Here is a 17356-nt window from a genome sequence, read left to right on the forward strand (position 1 = left end):
AGATGCTAAAAGCTTCATATTGGTAAATAATATTTTTTATAATAAGATCCATGGTAACACATTGTAAATACATGGCTAACATCTTAGCAACTTGAATTTTCTTACCAATATAAATACTAGTGCTACGTATTATATTTTGTAAGATAATTAAATTACAGAAAAAAAAAAGAATGGAAAAAACCAAAGTAAATATTAGTATTACATTTTGTAAGGTAACTACAATATAAACAAAACAAAAAAGAAAATAAAAGGCCCCTTATTAAAATTTGGCTTTAGGCCCCGAATTTTATTGAGACGTCCTTGTCCATTAATGGCTTCTTCAGAGCTTCCATTTGATATGGCTTTTGAGATATTAACTCGAACATCCTTGGAAACATTAGATGCTTGCAAAGTAGTTAACAAGACATGGAAAAACTTGACATATAAATTAGGTTTTATGTAAGTATATTTTCACAGAACAAATAATATTTTAGGTTACTTCATTCAAGGTTTAAAAAACAACGAGTACGTTACAAAGTTTGTTTCTATGGGCGATTGCATTGGAAAAGATCCATTGAATCTACCAGTTGAAACCTTGAATAAAGCTGAATATAAAATTTTCAACCATTTTCACAACACAAAGATCGAGGCATCTTCAAAACAAGGGATTTTGTGTTGCGTGATAAGAATAAAGAATCGTATCCGTATGTACTATATTTGTAAACCTAGTACTCGACAATGGAAAGTGTTGCCTAATCCAAAATCGAGGTATCGGACATTCAAGATTGCTCTAGTGGTACTCAAGTCAAGTCCTTTACATTTCAAGATTATTCGTTTGTCACAAGACTCATCACCACCTCGCCGTATGTCACGACCCCAAAACGGAACCGGTCGTGATGGCGCCTCTCATGAAACAAGGCCAGCCGACACAAACCCCCAATACCAATTAACAGTTATAATAATTCATAATCAAGTCATTAATAAGTGATAAAAACCAAAATAGAGTGAAGTAGAACAAATGCGGAAGCAAACACAGCCCGACATCGGGGTGTCACCAGTCATGAGCATCTAAAATCCGTCTAAGAGTATGGAAAGACAACATAGTCTAATACAAAACTAGAACAAATGAAATAAAGGTAGGAAGGAGAAGCACTGGGCTGCGAACGCCGAGCAGCTACCTAATCAAACTCCAAACAAGCCTGCTGGAAGCAAATCAGCCCTCGCTAGCGTGAAACCGAGACTCCTGAATCTGCACACAGGGGTGCAGGGAGTAATGTGAGTATGCCAACTCAGTAAGTAATAAAAGTAAAGGCAGCTGAGCGATAAGAAAACTCGAAAATACACAGCAAAATGCTACAACGAGGTAGTGTAAAACCAGCACAATACAGTAAAGCAGCAAAAGCTCATGAAAACTTCTTAGTTCAGAAAAAAAATCACTTTAAAACATCTTTCAGCAATTCAAACAAGTGAATGAAAACAAGTAGAAAAGATAGAACCACAACTCAGCCCCTCGGGCAAAATACCAATAGAACCAGCCCCTCGGGCTATCTCACAATCACTCATACCAGCCCCTCGGGCAATAACATGGAACAACATCAGCCCCTAGGGCTATATCACATCACAAACTGGGTACCCGCGCTCACTGGGGGTGTACAGACTCCAGGAGGGGCCCCTTACGGCCCAAGCGCAATAACAAGCCATCTCGTGGAATAATCAACAGGTTCTTGCCCTTATATCAATCACAAGCCACCTCGTGGCATAATAAATCTGGCCCTCGGCCTCTCATATATCACAATCAGAACCACATGTTGCGGCGCACTGCCCGACCCCATAGTATCCTCACAACACAGGCCCTCGGCCTTACTCGGTCAGAATCTCACAAGCCACACGGGCAACAGTAAAATATGATGCTCAGCCCAAAATATAATTTGAAATATCAAAAAAGAGTAAAGATGGCTGAGTTATTAAAAATATTAGGATATAGCATGACTGAATACAAATACTAAGGCAAAATAGTGAGGAATAGTAGTAAAAATCCTGGCACGAGGCCCAAATATGGCGTTCATCCCAAAACATGATGATAGCAAATAGTTTTCAATCAAATACGCAGATAAACAGTCATGCGGGACGGACTAAGTCACAATCCCCAATGGTGCACGGCCCCACGCTCGTCATCTAGCGTGTACGTTACCTCAAAATAGCACAACGATGTGAAATCCGGCGTTTCATACCCTCAGGACAACATTTACAATCATTACTTACCTCAATCCGGTCCAATCTCTAGCCCGCGATTCCTTCGCCTCACGTCTCGGCCTCAACTCGCGTCGAATCTAACCAAAAATCAGAATCATGGCGTCAAAATATTCTAAGGGAATGAATCCCATGCAAAGATAATCAAAAATTATGACACGAATCCCGAAATTAACCAAACCCGACCCCCGGGCCCACATCTCGGAATCTGACAAAATTAACATCAATGGAATCCTTATCTTCCCACGAGTTCATGCATATCAAATTTACCAAAATCCAACCACAAATGACCCCTCAAATCCCAAATTCTAGGTCTCCAATATAAAGCCCTAGGTCCTTCAATTTTACCCACAATTTTCCATGAATTTCAAGCCCAAATCAATGAAATAACACCATATGAACGAGTTTTATGATCAAAATTCTTACCTCAACGAAGTTCCCTCTGATTCTCCCTTCAAAATCCCCCAAAAGCTCCAAAAATGAATTTGAAATGGTGAAGAAAAGGCTGAAAATCATGAAGGAGGGTTTATATACTTTCAGGCCCAGTGTTTTCGCACCTGCGGCCTAAATTCCGCTTCTGCGCCACCGCTTCTGCGGTCAGGAGCACCGCATCTGCGGTTTTCACTTAACGCCTCAATTCCGAACCTGCGATCGAACAGGCGCACCTGCAATACCGCAGGTGCGCTCAAACTGCCGCTTCTGCGGTTCCAGCCCCACATGGCCAATTCCGCATCTGCGACCATCTGGGCACTTTTGCGGGCCCGCACCTGCGGTCCGCTAGCCGCAGGTGCGTTTATGACAGCAATGGGACATCTTCAGCTGCCAAAACCAAACTCAAATCTTCCGTCAACCATTCAAAATCACCCTGAGGCCCCCAGGACCTCACCCAAACGCACAAAGAAGTCATATACCACTATTCATACTTATTCCAATCTTCAAAACACCTCAAACAACATCGAATCAACCAAAACGCATCGGATTCAAGCCTAAGGTTCCAAAAATCTTCCGAATTACGCTTTTGATCAAAAAGTCTATCAAACTACGTCTGAATGACCTGAAATTTTGCACACACATCCCAAATGACACAATAAACCTTCTGCAACTTCTGGTATTCCATTCCGACCCCTATATCAAAATCTCACCTATCAACCAAAAAATACCAAAATTCCAATTTCGCCAATTCAAGCCTAAATCTACTACGGACCTCCAAAACACGTTCCGATAACACTCCTAAGTCCCAAATCATTTCCCGAAGCTATCTGAACCATCGGAATTCACATCCGAGCCCTTTTTCACATAAGTCAACACCCGGTTGACTTTCCCAACTTAAGCTTATTCAAAAGAGACTAAGTGTCTCAAACCTTACCAAAACCATTCTGGATTCGAACCGACTAACCCGATACCACATAATACGGATAAACAAGGCATAATAAAGCAGAAATGGGAAAACGGAGCGGTAACACATGAAACAACCGGCCGGGTCGTTACATCCTCCACCTCTTAAACAAATGTTCGTCCTCAAAAGGGTCAAGAAACGTACTTGAAGCCTCAAATAGGTGAGGATATCTGCTCCGCATCTCCCGCTCAGTCTCCCGGGTAGCCTCCTCTACGGGACGACCTCTCCACTGCACTTTCACTGAAGTTATATCCTTTGACCTCAACTTTTGAACCTGACGCTCCAAAATAGCCACTGGCTCCACATCATAAGTCAAATCTCCCTCTAGCTGAACCGAGCTGAAATCCAGTACATGAGACGGATCGCCAATATACTTCCAAAGCATAGAAACATGAAATACCGGATGCACACTCGACAAGCTGGGTGGCAAGGCAAGCTCATAAGCCACCTCCCCAATCCTCCGAAGTACCTCAAAAGGCCCAATGAACCGAGGACTCAATTTACCTTTCTTCCCAAACCTCATAACACCCTTCATGGGTGAAACCTTCAACAGAACCTTCGCACCAACCATGTAGGACATATCCCGAACCTTCCTATCAGCATAACTCTTTTGTCTCGACTGCGCTGTACGAAGCCTCTCCTGAATCACCTTCACCTTGTCTAAAGCATCCTGCACTAAGTTTGTACCCAATTGCCTAGCCTCGCCCGGCTCAAACCAACCAACCGGAGATCTACACCGTCTCCCATACAAAGCCTCATATGGAGCCATCTGAATACTCGACTGGGAACTGTTCTTATAAGCAAATTCCGCAAGCGGCAAAAACTGATCCCATGACCCTCCAAAGTCAATGACACACGCATGCAACATTTCCTCCAATATCTGAATAGTGTGCTCGGACTGCCCGTCCGTCTGAGGGTGAAAAGCTATGCTCAACTCAACCTGAGTACCCAACTCTCACAGTACCGACCTCCAAAACTGTTAAGTAAACTGAGTACCTCTATCAGAAATGATGGAAAGTGGGACACCATGCAAATGAACAATCTCCCGGATATATATCTCTACCAACCGCTCTGAAAAGTAGGTAGTACTCACAGGAATGAAGTGCACGGACTTGGTCAGCCGATCCACAATCACCCAAATAGCATCGAACTTCTTCAGAGTCTGTGGGAGCCCAACTACGAAGTCCATGGTGATCTGCTCCCACTTCCACTCTGGAATATCCATCCGCTGAAGCAAGCCACCCGGTCTCTGATGCTCGTATTTCACCTGCTGACAATTGAGACACCGAGCTACAAATCCTACAATGTCCTTCTTCATTCTCCTCCACCAATAATGTTGTCTCAGATCCTCATACATCTTCGCGGCACCCGGATGAATAGAATACCGCGAGCTATGAGCCTCATCTAGAATCAACTCTCGAAGACCATCCACATTGGGCACGCATTCCGGCCCTGCATCCTCAATACCCCATCATCACCCATGGTCACATCTCTGGCATCGTCGTGCTGAACCCTGTCCTTAAGGACAAGCCAATGAGGATCCTCATACTATCGCTCTCTGATGCGATCAAATAAGGAAGATAGAGAAATCACACAAGCCAATACCCGACTAGGCTCCGAAATATCCAACCTCACGAACCGATTGGCCAAGGCCTGAACATCAACTGCAAGAGGTCTCTCCCCAACAGGAATATATGCCAAACTCCCCATAGTCACAACACACGACCGGTACACATGGTCTACCACAACAGTATCGCCCACCGTATTAGAGACATGAACAGAAGAAACGAGAGACTCGCAGGGCGTATCCAAATAATGGGAAAAATAAGATGACACATAAAAGAATGTAGAGCCAGGATCAAATAACACAGAGGCATCTCTACGGCAGACTGAGATAATACCTGTAATCACCGCATCTGAAGCAACAGCATCAGGTCTAGCTGGAGGTGCATAGAAACGGGCCTGACCACCACCGGATCAACCTCCCCCTCTTGGGCGACCCCTAGATGACTGTCCTCCACCCCTAGCTGGCTAGGTGGATGGTGAAGTAACTAGTGCCGAAGTCGAGGGCTGACCCCTCTGCTGCGATGAACCCCCAAGTCGACGAGGACACTGCCTCCACATATGTCCCAACTCTCTGCACTCATAAAAACTCCCTGGTGCCGGAGACGGGGACTGAAAAGGACCCCTAGCACCAGAATGACTAGCAGACGCACCTGGCGTAGAAGAGTCCTGAACTGATGGAGCACGGGACGAACCCTGGGCTGGAAGGGCACTGAGTGAGGAATGACCCTGCTGAGAACCGTGAGAACCATGGCCCGATGGTGCCCCACGATAACCTGGGCGAGCTGACTGAGCATGCCTGAATGGGCGGCCTCTACCGTGCTGAAACTGACCCCTCGAAGGAGCACCCCCAAAACTACCAGATCCTCGAGGCCTCTTGGCCTCCCTCTCTTCTCGCTCCTGGCGACGAACCGACTCAATCTCACGAGCGATATCAACAACCTCCTCAAATGTAGCACCTGACACCCTCTCCCTGGTCATGAGAATCCGAAGCTGATATGTGAGGCCATCAATGAACCTCCTGATCCCCTCTCCCCCCATAGCAACCAACCAAATAGCATGACGAGCTAACTCGGAGAACCTCATCTCGTACTGTGTCACAGTCATATCCCCCTATCGCAACTGCTCGAACTGCCTATGTAGCTCCTCCCTGCGGGACTATGGCACATACTTCTCCAAAAAGAGAGCGGAGAACTGCTGCCAAGTAAGAAGCACTGCACCAGCAGGCCTACGCCCCTCATATGCCTCTCACCAAGTGAAGGCAGCTCCCGTAAACTGAAAAGTCATGAATGCGACCCCGCTGGTCTCTAGAATACCCGCGGTGCGAAGACTCCTCTGACATCTATCCAAGAAAACATAGGCATCCTCGCCCTCTACACCACTGAAAGTTGGAGGCTGGAGTCTGCCAAACCTCTCCATTCTGCGCTGCTCGTCCTCTGGCATAACTGGAGCTACATAACCCTGAGCAACTGCCACCGGTTGGGCTAATGATGCCTCCGGTGTCTGCAATCCCTGAACAACCTGATCGGGTGTGCGGGCGGCGGGAGTCTGAGTGCCTCCCCCAGCTTGAGAAGTGGCTGCGGCAGTAGAAACTGCGACCGCCTGAGCAAGACTCGTACACACGGTCAAGATCTAGGCCAAGGTCTCCTGAAGACCTGGAATCACAATGGGCATAGCTCGTGCCTGAGCTGGTGCTGCTGGAGCGTCCACAACTGGGACCTGATCCTGTATTGGGGCGTCTGGTGGATCTGTAGGTGCTGCCCTAGCTGCTGTGCGGGCTACACCTCTGCCCCTACCACGGCCTCGACCGCATCCTCAGCCTCTAGTGGCCCCAGCTGGTGGTACTGGTGGTCGTCCATCCTGACTGGTCGCTCGTGTCCTCACCATTTGTGAGAGAATAGAATAACAGAAGTTTAGTACTCGGATCAACAGATTCGCACGACAAGAATTTCAAGAATATGAAGTTTCCTAAAGGTTCTACAGCCTCCCGAGGATAAATACAGACGTCTTCGTATCGATCCGCGAGACTCTACTAAACCTACTCATGACTCGTGAGACCTATGTAACCTAGGCTTTGATACCAACTTGTCACGACCCCAAACCGGAACTGGTCGTGATGGCGCCACTCGTGAAACAAGGCCAGCCGACACAAACCCCCAATACCAATTAACAGTTATAATAATTCATAATCAAGTCAATAATAAATGATAAAACCCAAAATAGACTGAAGTAGAACAAATGCGGAAGCAAACACAGCCCGACATCGGGGTGTCACCAGTCATGAGCATCTAAAATTCGTCTAAGAATATGGAAAGACAACATAGTCTAATACAAAACTAGAAAAAACAAAATAAAGGTAGGAAGGAGAAGCACTGGGTTGCGAACGCCGAGCAGCAACCTAGTTAACTCCAAACAAGCCTGCTGGAACCAAATCAGTCCTCGCTAGCGTGACCCGAGACTCCTGAATCTGCACACAGGGGTGCAGGGAGTAATGTGAGTACGCCAACTCAGTAAGTAATAAAAGTAAAGGCAGCTGAGCGATAAAAAAACACGTAAATACACAGCAAAATGCTACAACGAGGCAGTGTAAAACCAGCACAATACAGTAAAATAGTAAAAGCTCATGAAAACTTCTTAGTTTAGAAAAAAAAAATTGCTTTAAAACATCTTTCAGCAGTTCAAACGAGTGAATGAAAACAAGTAGAAAAGATAGAACCACAACTCAGCCCCTCGGGCAAAATACCAACAGAACCAGCCCCCCGGACTATCTCACAATCACTCGTACCAGCCCCTCGGGCAATAACATGGAACAACATCAGCCCCTAGGGCTATATCACATCACAAACTGGGTACCCGCGCTCACTGGGGGTGTACAGACTCCGGGAGGGGCCCCTTACGGCCCAAGCGCAATAACAAGCCATCTCGTGGCATAATCAACAGGTTCTTTGCCTCATATCAATCACAAGCCACCTCGTGGCATAATAAATCTGGCCCTCGGCCTCTCATATATCACAATCAGTACCACATGCTGCGGCGCACAGCCCGACCCCATAGTATCCTCACAACACAGTCCCTCGGCCTTACTCAGTCAGAATCTCACAAGCCACACGGGCAACAGTAAAATATGATGCTCAACCCAAAATATCATTTCAAATATAAAAAACGAGTAAAGATGGCTGAGTTATGAAAAACAGTAGGATATAGCATGACTGAATACAAATACTAAGGCAAAACAATGAGGAATGGTAGTAAAAATCCTGGCACAAGGCCCAAATATGGCGTTCAGCCCAAAACATGATGATGGCAAACAGTTTTCAATCAAATACGCAGATAAATAGTCATGCGGGACGGACTAAGTCACAATCCCCAATGGTGCACGGCCCCACGCTTGTCATCTAGCGTGTACATCACCTCAAAATAGCACAACGATGTGAAATCTGGGGTTTCATACCCTCCGGACAACATTTACAATCATTACTTACCTCTATCCTGTCCAATCTCTAGCCCGCGATGCCTTTGCCTCTCGTCTCGGCCTCAACTCCGTCGAGTCTAACCAAAAATCAGAATCATGGCATCAAAATATGCTAAGGGAACGAAGCCCATGCGAAGATAATCAAATTACGACACGAATCCCGAAATTAACCAAACCCGACCCCCGGGCCCACGTCTCGGAATCCGGCAAAATTAACATCAATGGAATCCTTATCTTCCCACGAGTTCATGCATATCAAATTTACCAAAATCCAACCACAAATAGCCCCTCAAATCCTTAATTCTAGGTCTCCAATTTCAAGCCCTAGTTCCTTCAATTTTACCCACAATTTTCCGTGAATTTCAAGCCCGAATCAATGAAATAACACCATAGGAACGAGTTTTATGATCAAAATTCTTACCTCAACGAAGTTCCCTCTGATTCTCCCTTCAAAATCCCCCAAAAGCTCCAAAAATCGATTTGAAATGGTGAAGAAAAGGCTGAAAATCGCGAAGGAGGGTTTATATACTTTTTTGCCCAGGGTTTTTGCACCTGCGGCCCAAATTCCGCTTCTGCGCCACCACTTCTGCGGTCAGGAGCACCGCATCTGCGGTTTTCACTTAACGCCTCAATTTCGCACCTGCGATCGAACAGCCGCACCTGTGATACCGCAGGTGCGCTCAAACTGCCGCTTCTGCGGTTCCAGACCCACATGGCCAATTCCGCATCTACGACCATCTGGGCACTCCTACGGGCCCGCACTTGCGTTCCCCTAGCCGCAGGTGCGGCTATGACAGCAATGGGACATCTTCAGCTGCCAAAACCAAACTCAAATCTTCCGTCAACCATCCGAAATCACCCCGAGGCCCCCGGGACCTCCCCCAAAAGCACAAACAAGTCATATACCACTATTCAAACTTATTCAAATCTTCAAAACACCTCAAATAACATCGAATCAACCAAAACACATCGGATTCAAGCCTAAGGTTCCAAAAATCTTCCGAATTACGCTTTCAATCAAAAAGTCTATCAAACCACGTCCGAATGACCTGAAATTTTGCACAAACATCCCAAATGACACAACAGACCTACTGCAACTTCCGGAATTCCATTCCGACCCCAATATCAAAATCTCACCTATCAACCGGAAAACGCCAAAATTCCAATTTCGCCAATTCAAGCCTAAATCTACTACGGACCTCCGAAACACGTTCCGATCACACTCCTAAGTCCCAAATCATCTCCCGAAGCTATCCGAACCATCGGAATTCACATCCGAGCCCTTTTTCACATAAGTCAACATCTGGTTGACTTTCCCAACTTAAGCTTATTCAAAAGAGACTAAGTGTCTCAAACCTTACCAAAACCATTTCGGATTCGAACCGACTAACCTGATACCAAATAATACGGATAAACAAGGCATAATAAAGCAAAAATGGAGAAAACGGAGCAGTAACACATAAAACGACCGGTCGGATCGTTACACCGTAGGTATGTAAAATTTGCATCTTAATTTTCTTATGTTCCAAATCATATATCTATTGTTCATTGATTGGTTTTTGCTTTTGCTCAAATTAGGTTTTGATATATGTATTTCCTTCTTTTGAATCTTTTTTTGCAGGCGATTGGGACTTGGCAATTATTGTTGCGAAATCTTCGACTCAGAGACTTTTGCCTGGAGACGAACAAATATAATCTCACTTCCTTACGACGTGTTTTTCGAACCCTTTTGTCTCCCCGTTAATGTAAGTGGTTTAGTCTATTTTCTCACAGATGATGGTCACGTATTAGTCTTAAACTATAATGGCAAAGAAGCTCGTCCAAGATTCTTACTTCCAGAGCCAGTAATCGAAAACAAAGATTATACAGACAAGAAACTGGTGGAGTACGAAGGGAAGTTGGAATTTATTTGCCTATCGCCGAATAAAATGTTAAAGCTTTGGTGTATTGACAATACAAGAAACCATATGTGGAATAAGGAGAAAGAAGTGGGCATTGAAACCGTTAAAAGTATGATAAAATATCCAAGTCCAGTTCATTTCTACGATAGTGATATTGCTCTAATGATGGGTTTGGATAAATTAATGTTTTACAACCAACAAAATTCAAGTTTTGATGTGTTAAAATTGGACAGGTCAAATTATAGTGAAATATTTCCTTTTCGTTCGGATAGAGAACCAATTGGTTTGAAAGCTATAGGTAAAATTAGTGGCTAAAAAGTGTTATAAGAATGTAACGACCCAAAGGGTCATCACCTGTTTTCTCGTTCATTCCGTGCTTCCGAGGCCTCGAAAACCTCATTCAGGATTGCCTCGATTTACGTGCGTAGTGCCGGAAAGCTTAAATATGAATTCTGTGTGAAAAATGCTAAATTTTGATATTAATATGAATATATTTGTCTTCGGTCAACATTTTGGGTAAACGGACCCGGACCCGTGATTTGACGGTCCCGGAGGGTCCGTAGGAAAATATGGGACTTGGGCGTATGCCCGGAATCGAATTCCGAGGTCCCAAGCGCGAGAAATGAATTTTTGTGTGAAATTGTTTTCTGGGATTGATTAAGGAAAATAAAAATGAAATTTGATTAAAAGATCGTGGTATCGGGCCCGTATTTTGGTTCCGATGCCCGGTACAAGTCTTATATATGGTTTAAGCGCTTTCTGTAAAGTTTGGTTGAAATCGGACGTCGTTTGACGTGTTTCGGACTTAAAATGGAAAAATTGATGTTTTATGAAAATTTGGAAGAAATCATGAGTTTTGAGGCTTGATCCGTTGTTTTTGATGTTATTTTGGCGATTTGATCGCATGAGTAAGTCCGTAGGATGTTTTTGACGTTGTGTGTATATTTGGTTTGGAGCCCCGAGGGCTCGAGTGAGTTTTGGATAGGCCACGCATTGAATTTTTGAACTGGTAAAGATCTGGTATTTTGGTTTCTGTGATTTTCGCAAATGCGAAGAGGAGACTCGCAATTGCGAGCTCGCAAATGCGAGCTTTGAGTCGCAATTGCGAAGTCTGGGGACTGGGCATAGGATCGCAAATGCGATTCATTTGCTCGCAAATGCGAACATGGGAATTCCGGGCACTGGTCGCAAATGCGATCATGGTGCTCGCAAATGCGGAGGGTGTTTGATCGCAAATGCGATCATCTTTTCGCAAATGCGAAGTCCGGCATTGTGCACAGTGTTCGCAAATGCGAACTTGACTTTGCAATTCCCAAGTTAGCAGGTCGGGGTTCGCAATTGCGAACCCCAGTTCGCAATTCCCATATCCGAGGCCCAGCAAATTTTATACTTAGTCGAATTTTCATCACTTTTCACCATTCTTTCAAAACCCAAACACCATAGGCGATTTTTCAAGAACAAACTTCATCCCGAATCGTTTGTAAGTCGATTTTTACTCAATTCATTCAATCTTTAACATTATTTAACATGTTTTCCACTTAAAATCAAGGATTTTCATGGGTGAAATTGGGGTTTTTGGGTAGAACCTAGGTTTTCTAAAAATTGGGGATTTGGACCTCGATTTGAGGTCCGATTTCAAGACAAATTACATATTTGAGTTCGTGGGGGAATGGGTAACCGGGTTTTGGTTCGAACCTCGGGTTTTGACCACGTGGGCCCGGAGGTGATTTTGAAATTTTTGGGAAAAACTTGGGAAATTCATTTTTATACATTCAAATTGATTCATTTAGTGTTTATTAAAGTAATTGAGCAATTTTTGACTAGATTCGAGCAAATTGGAGGTAGAATCGCGGGGTAAAGCGATTGTTGAGGATTGAGTGGAATTCAAGGCTTTGAGGTAAGTGTTTCGTTTAACCCTAGCTTGAGGGAATAGGAGTTAAGTTTTATTTGTAACTTGCTAATTGTCGAGTACGATGTATAGGCATGGTGACGAGTATCTATACATTGGTGTCAAGCATGACCGTGAGTCCTTATTTGCGAATAGTTTGGTTGTTGTTATGCCTTCCATGCTTAAATGACGACTTCTATATGTTGTAAAGACCTTGTAAAAGAAATTGTGATCTTGAAACTTAGTGGAGTATTGGCTCGGGTTGAAATACAAATTGTGAAGGTATATGAGATAAGTAACTCTTTAGAGCATTGGCTCAAGTGATAATGTGAATTATGAGATGAAAGTGAAAGAAAGAAAAGAGTTAATGATTCATTCCCTTGCCGGGACATTGTTGGTTATTGATAGTGTACCCTTGCCGGGTTTTTAATTGTTGTTTGTGTTCCCTTGCCGGGATTTTCATTATTGTTTATTTATTTCCCTTGCCCTTGTTTGTGATTGTTGATTGTGTGAGGAAGAGTGTTAAAGCACGAAGGGTGATGTCGTGCACTGTTTGTTTATGGTTAGGAAAGAGTGTAAAGCACGAAGGGTGATGCCGTGCATTGTTGCTTATTATGAGAAAGAGTGTTAAAGCACGAAGGGTGATGCCATGCCGCACGATGTACTATTCCGTACCGATTCTATTGATATATGTGAGGAATGAAAGTAAAAGCACGAAGGGTGATGCCGTGCACATGTTATTGCTTGGTGAGGACGAGAGTAAAAGCACGAAGGGTGATGCCGTGCACTGGTTGAATTCTGTTTCATTACGTACTATTGAGTTGTGTTGTACTCCTTTATTACTGGACGACTCTTATTTGGAATTTATTATACTCCCCACAGCATGTTCCCCTCCCATATTGTTTATCTGTTTTGTATTTCGATGTATATATATATATATATATATATATATATATATATATATGAAATTGCACAGGTTTATGTGGTAGTCTGGTCTAGCCTCGTCACTACTTCGCCGGGGTTAGGCTAGACACTTACCAGCACATGGGGTCGGTTGTGCTGATGCTACACTCTGTGCATTTTTTCGCACAGGCCCAGGTTTCGAGCAGCAGCAGCAGCATTAGCACGGGAGCAGGCTTTCAGTATCGTGAGACCCGAGGAAGCCTTGCAGGCGTCCGCAGGCCCGGCGTCTCTCTCTTATTCTCCCTTTTAGACTGTTGCCTCTTTGTATTCGAGACAAACAGCTTATGTGTTCTTTCAAACCCTTGTATTTAGAAATTCTTAGCAGTTCGTGAGTATTGTGACACTAGTCTTGGGTAGAGGCTTATATTGACTACTCCGTGTTTTATTCAGTTTCTATAATTAAGACTTCCGCTATTAATTAGTTTTGTTGTTTTATATTGTTGTCATAAATTGTTAAAAAGAATTGTTTATTAATGGAAAAGTAATCAAAATGGCTTGCCTAGCTACTACGAGTTGGCGCCATCACGACCCCCGAGGGTGGAGAATCCGGATCGTGAGAAAGAAAGAATTAGTTGTAAGTCGATGTTCTTTTTTTCTACCTTTGTCTTTCTCTTTTGTGTTGCTTTTTATTATTGTATTGTCTGATTATTGAGATTTTAATTGTTTAACAGCTTGTTTGGATGGTTATTACGTATCGTTTCATAATGTATCGTATCGTATTGTATTGTATCGAACTGTATCGTTTGGTAAATACAATATTTGGATAGATTGTTTCGTTTGTCATCGTTTCATGATAGCACGCACCAGCAATATGAAGAATAAACTTGCAATATTATAAAGAAAAATTATGATACAGGGTAAAATTATTATATAAAAAGGTAGGGAAAATGATAAAATAAAATTATTTAATAATAATGAAGGGTGAGATTGAGAGAAAAAAGACAAGGTAACGACGCGACCACACCAAATCGGTCGTTACATAAAGTGACACATTTCGTCGTTATGTAACGACGGATTTAACGATGCGATACAATAAAATTTAAGTAACAATCAAAACAAATATCATATTTAAAGTAACAATACGATACAATACAATGAGTAACAACCATCCAAACAAGCTGTAAAGGAAATTTCACTCAGATTTCTATCATAGGAACGTGCATATTTACCACTAGTTACGTATTTTAGGTAGAAGTTAAATATCAATGCAATTTTAGTTTTCAAGTCATCTTGATCTCCCACCTTTTTGATTTTCCACTCATTCTTTTGATGTGATACATTATACAAACGATTATTTTGCATTAATATCTATCAAGTAGTAATAACTAGATGGAAGTTTTTACAATGTGTACAAGCATAAAATTATGATTTTGAGTACAAAGTTTTTAGTAATTCACATGAGACACACATGCAATATTAGATCTTGGCATTAATTCTATTGAAGGTTAAAGTAGTTAATTTACAACAATATTACAACAAGTTAAAAAGAGGAGGTAATTTGCATATATATTATGGCAGAATGTGTAGAGTGATTTTGTAGGTGAAATAATAAGAATAAAGTGATTTTTCTGTTACAAAATAATAAAATTGAATTTTCTTACACAATTATCATTAGTTAAGTAACCGTCTTATTCTGAGCAATTAGCTTTGTCTACCATATTATACAATTATCATTAGTTAAGTAACCGTCTGAGCAATCAGCTCTATGTAATAAGGATCTTCATACTGTAGAGTAAGTACGCGTCGTGCCATTTAGGAATGGCAGGCGGGGCGGGGCGGGGCGGGGGCGGGGCGGGTTCTGTCTGAACCCGCAAAATTTAAATCCGCCCCGCACCGCACCGTATAGAATTTAAACCCGCATTCACCCGCCCCGCACTCCATCCGCGTTCACCCGCCCCGCCCCGCACCCGCAATTTTTTTTTATTTATAAAAATTCTTTCTTTTTTAGAAAGCTAGACTTAAATCTAATTTTTTTTAACAAAACAATTAATTACATCCAAAATGTTCTTAAATTCCCATATTTTGCCTCTAAATCTAGTGATTTTGCCTTTAATTTGCTTTAAAAAATAGCACCATTAAAAATAATAAAGTTACTAAAATGCATTTTTGTAAATGCATAATTTTATGAACGAAAAATTCTATTACATGAACTACATATAATTCAAATAGAAGAAAAGACTTTATAAAGATCTCTCTATTAGTTTAAAATATTAAATTCCCACCCGCACCCGCACCCGCACCCGCACCGCATTTTTTTTAAATTTAAAAATTGAACCCGCCCCGCNCGCACCCGCCCCGCATTTTTTTAAATTTAAAAATTGAACCCGCCCCGCAACCGCAAAATCTCAAACCCGCCCCGCCCCGCCCCCGCACCGCCTATTGCCATCCCTACGTGCCAAGATTATTTTATTAAGTATTATGAGAGTAGGAGTAATACATTCTAACATGATAAATAGTGTTGAATAAGTATTTCTTTAACAAAAAGTTGTCATATCACCTATATTTATTGAGAAAAAGAATCTTCGAATAATGATTGGACAGGATGCAAATATAATCAGGTATTCAAATTAAATTGTTTACACAAAAAGTATTAGGGGTGTGCATTCGATTTATCGGTTCGACTTTGACCCTTATCGATAATTACTTATCGATTATCGATTTGTACATATGCTTATCGTTATCGTTTCAATAAGGTTTCGATTTTTTCGATTTCGATTTATCGATTTTGGGGGCTTATCGATTCGGTTATCGATTACACCAATAAGAAAATTTGCGGGATTCCATGGAAAGTATATCGCTATAAACGCGCCTAACTAATATGGACAAAAAGAAGCTAAAATAAGACGAACACCATTTATAATATAAAAATTGTGTCAACAAGCACATGCAACAAAACTAAAGTAAGGTATCAAATGTATGCCACCAACGCTCCAAGGGTATAAAAAAAACAAAACAAAACAAAACACATCATCACGGCTAATTCTGTTTTCCATTAATTTGAACTTCATTCCCTTGATCTTTAAATATGATCATTCCTTAAATGTGGTAGAGGAAATAATAGGGTAAGGGACTTAGGGTAAATGAAAGGGTATAGATTAGGGAAAATAATATTGTATAGCCGCTTTCAAAATAGTAACGGATTATATATACATTCAGTATGTTATATTAATCTACATAAATAGGTAATTACTCATTTAACAAGTGTCTACAGTCTAGGGGTGTGCATTCGACTTATCGATAATTACTTATCGATTATCGATTTGTATATATGCTTATCGTTATCGTTTCAATAAGGTTTCGATTTTTTCGATTTCGATAACAAATAATCGATTCGATTTATCGATAAACCGATTCGAATGTACGCCCCTAGAAATAAATAAACACATTTCTACTTATAATTGAACAACACTAAAAACAGTGTCGTAGGATTAGGATAAGTAATAAGATCAAAATATCAGAAAACAAAAATACGAGTCTGTTTCATCAATACGCCAAAAGTTTATTCTGAGACGAGCAAATGGTAACCTAGTGGAGTAGAAATTATACCCTCTTCTTGTTTGGATGGTTGTACCTGTTGTATCGTATTGTTATTTTAAATATAATATTTATTTTGATTGTTACTTAAATTTTATTATATTGTATCGTTAAATCCGTCGCTATGTAATAACAAAAAATCCACTTTATGGAACGGCCGATTTGGTGCAGTCGCTTCGTCACTTTATTTTTTCTGTCATCTTGCCTTTCGTTATTATTAAATAATCATATTTTATCCTTTACCCTATTTTTTCAGTAGAATGATAGAGACTTCATTTAACTTAGGTTGATCTAGGCAAGAGACAGACCTACGTCAAGATAACCCCACCTTTGAAACACTTTGGTAATGCTCTCAAATAATGAATCAGAGCACTCTTTTTATACAATAGTTCTACTTCGCGCCATATTTT

The 17356-nt window shown here is 41.9% G+C and overlaps 1 pseudogene; it reads left to right on the forward strand.

The window, feature by feature from the left end:
- On the forward strand, window positions 311-10876 carry LOC109227620 (annotated as a pseudogene).

The sequence above is a fragment of the Nicotiana attenuata genome, chromosome 6, assembly GCF_001879085.1.
Source record: "Nicotiana attenuata strain UT chromosome 6, NIATTr2, whole genome shotgun sequence".
NCBI classification, from domain to species: Eukaryota; Viridiplantae; Streptophyta; class Magnoliopsida; order Solanales; family Solanaceae; genus Nicotiana; species Nicotiana attenuata.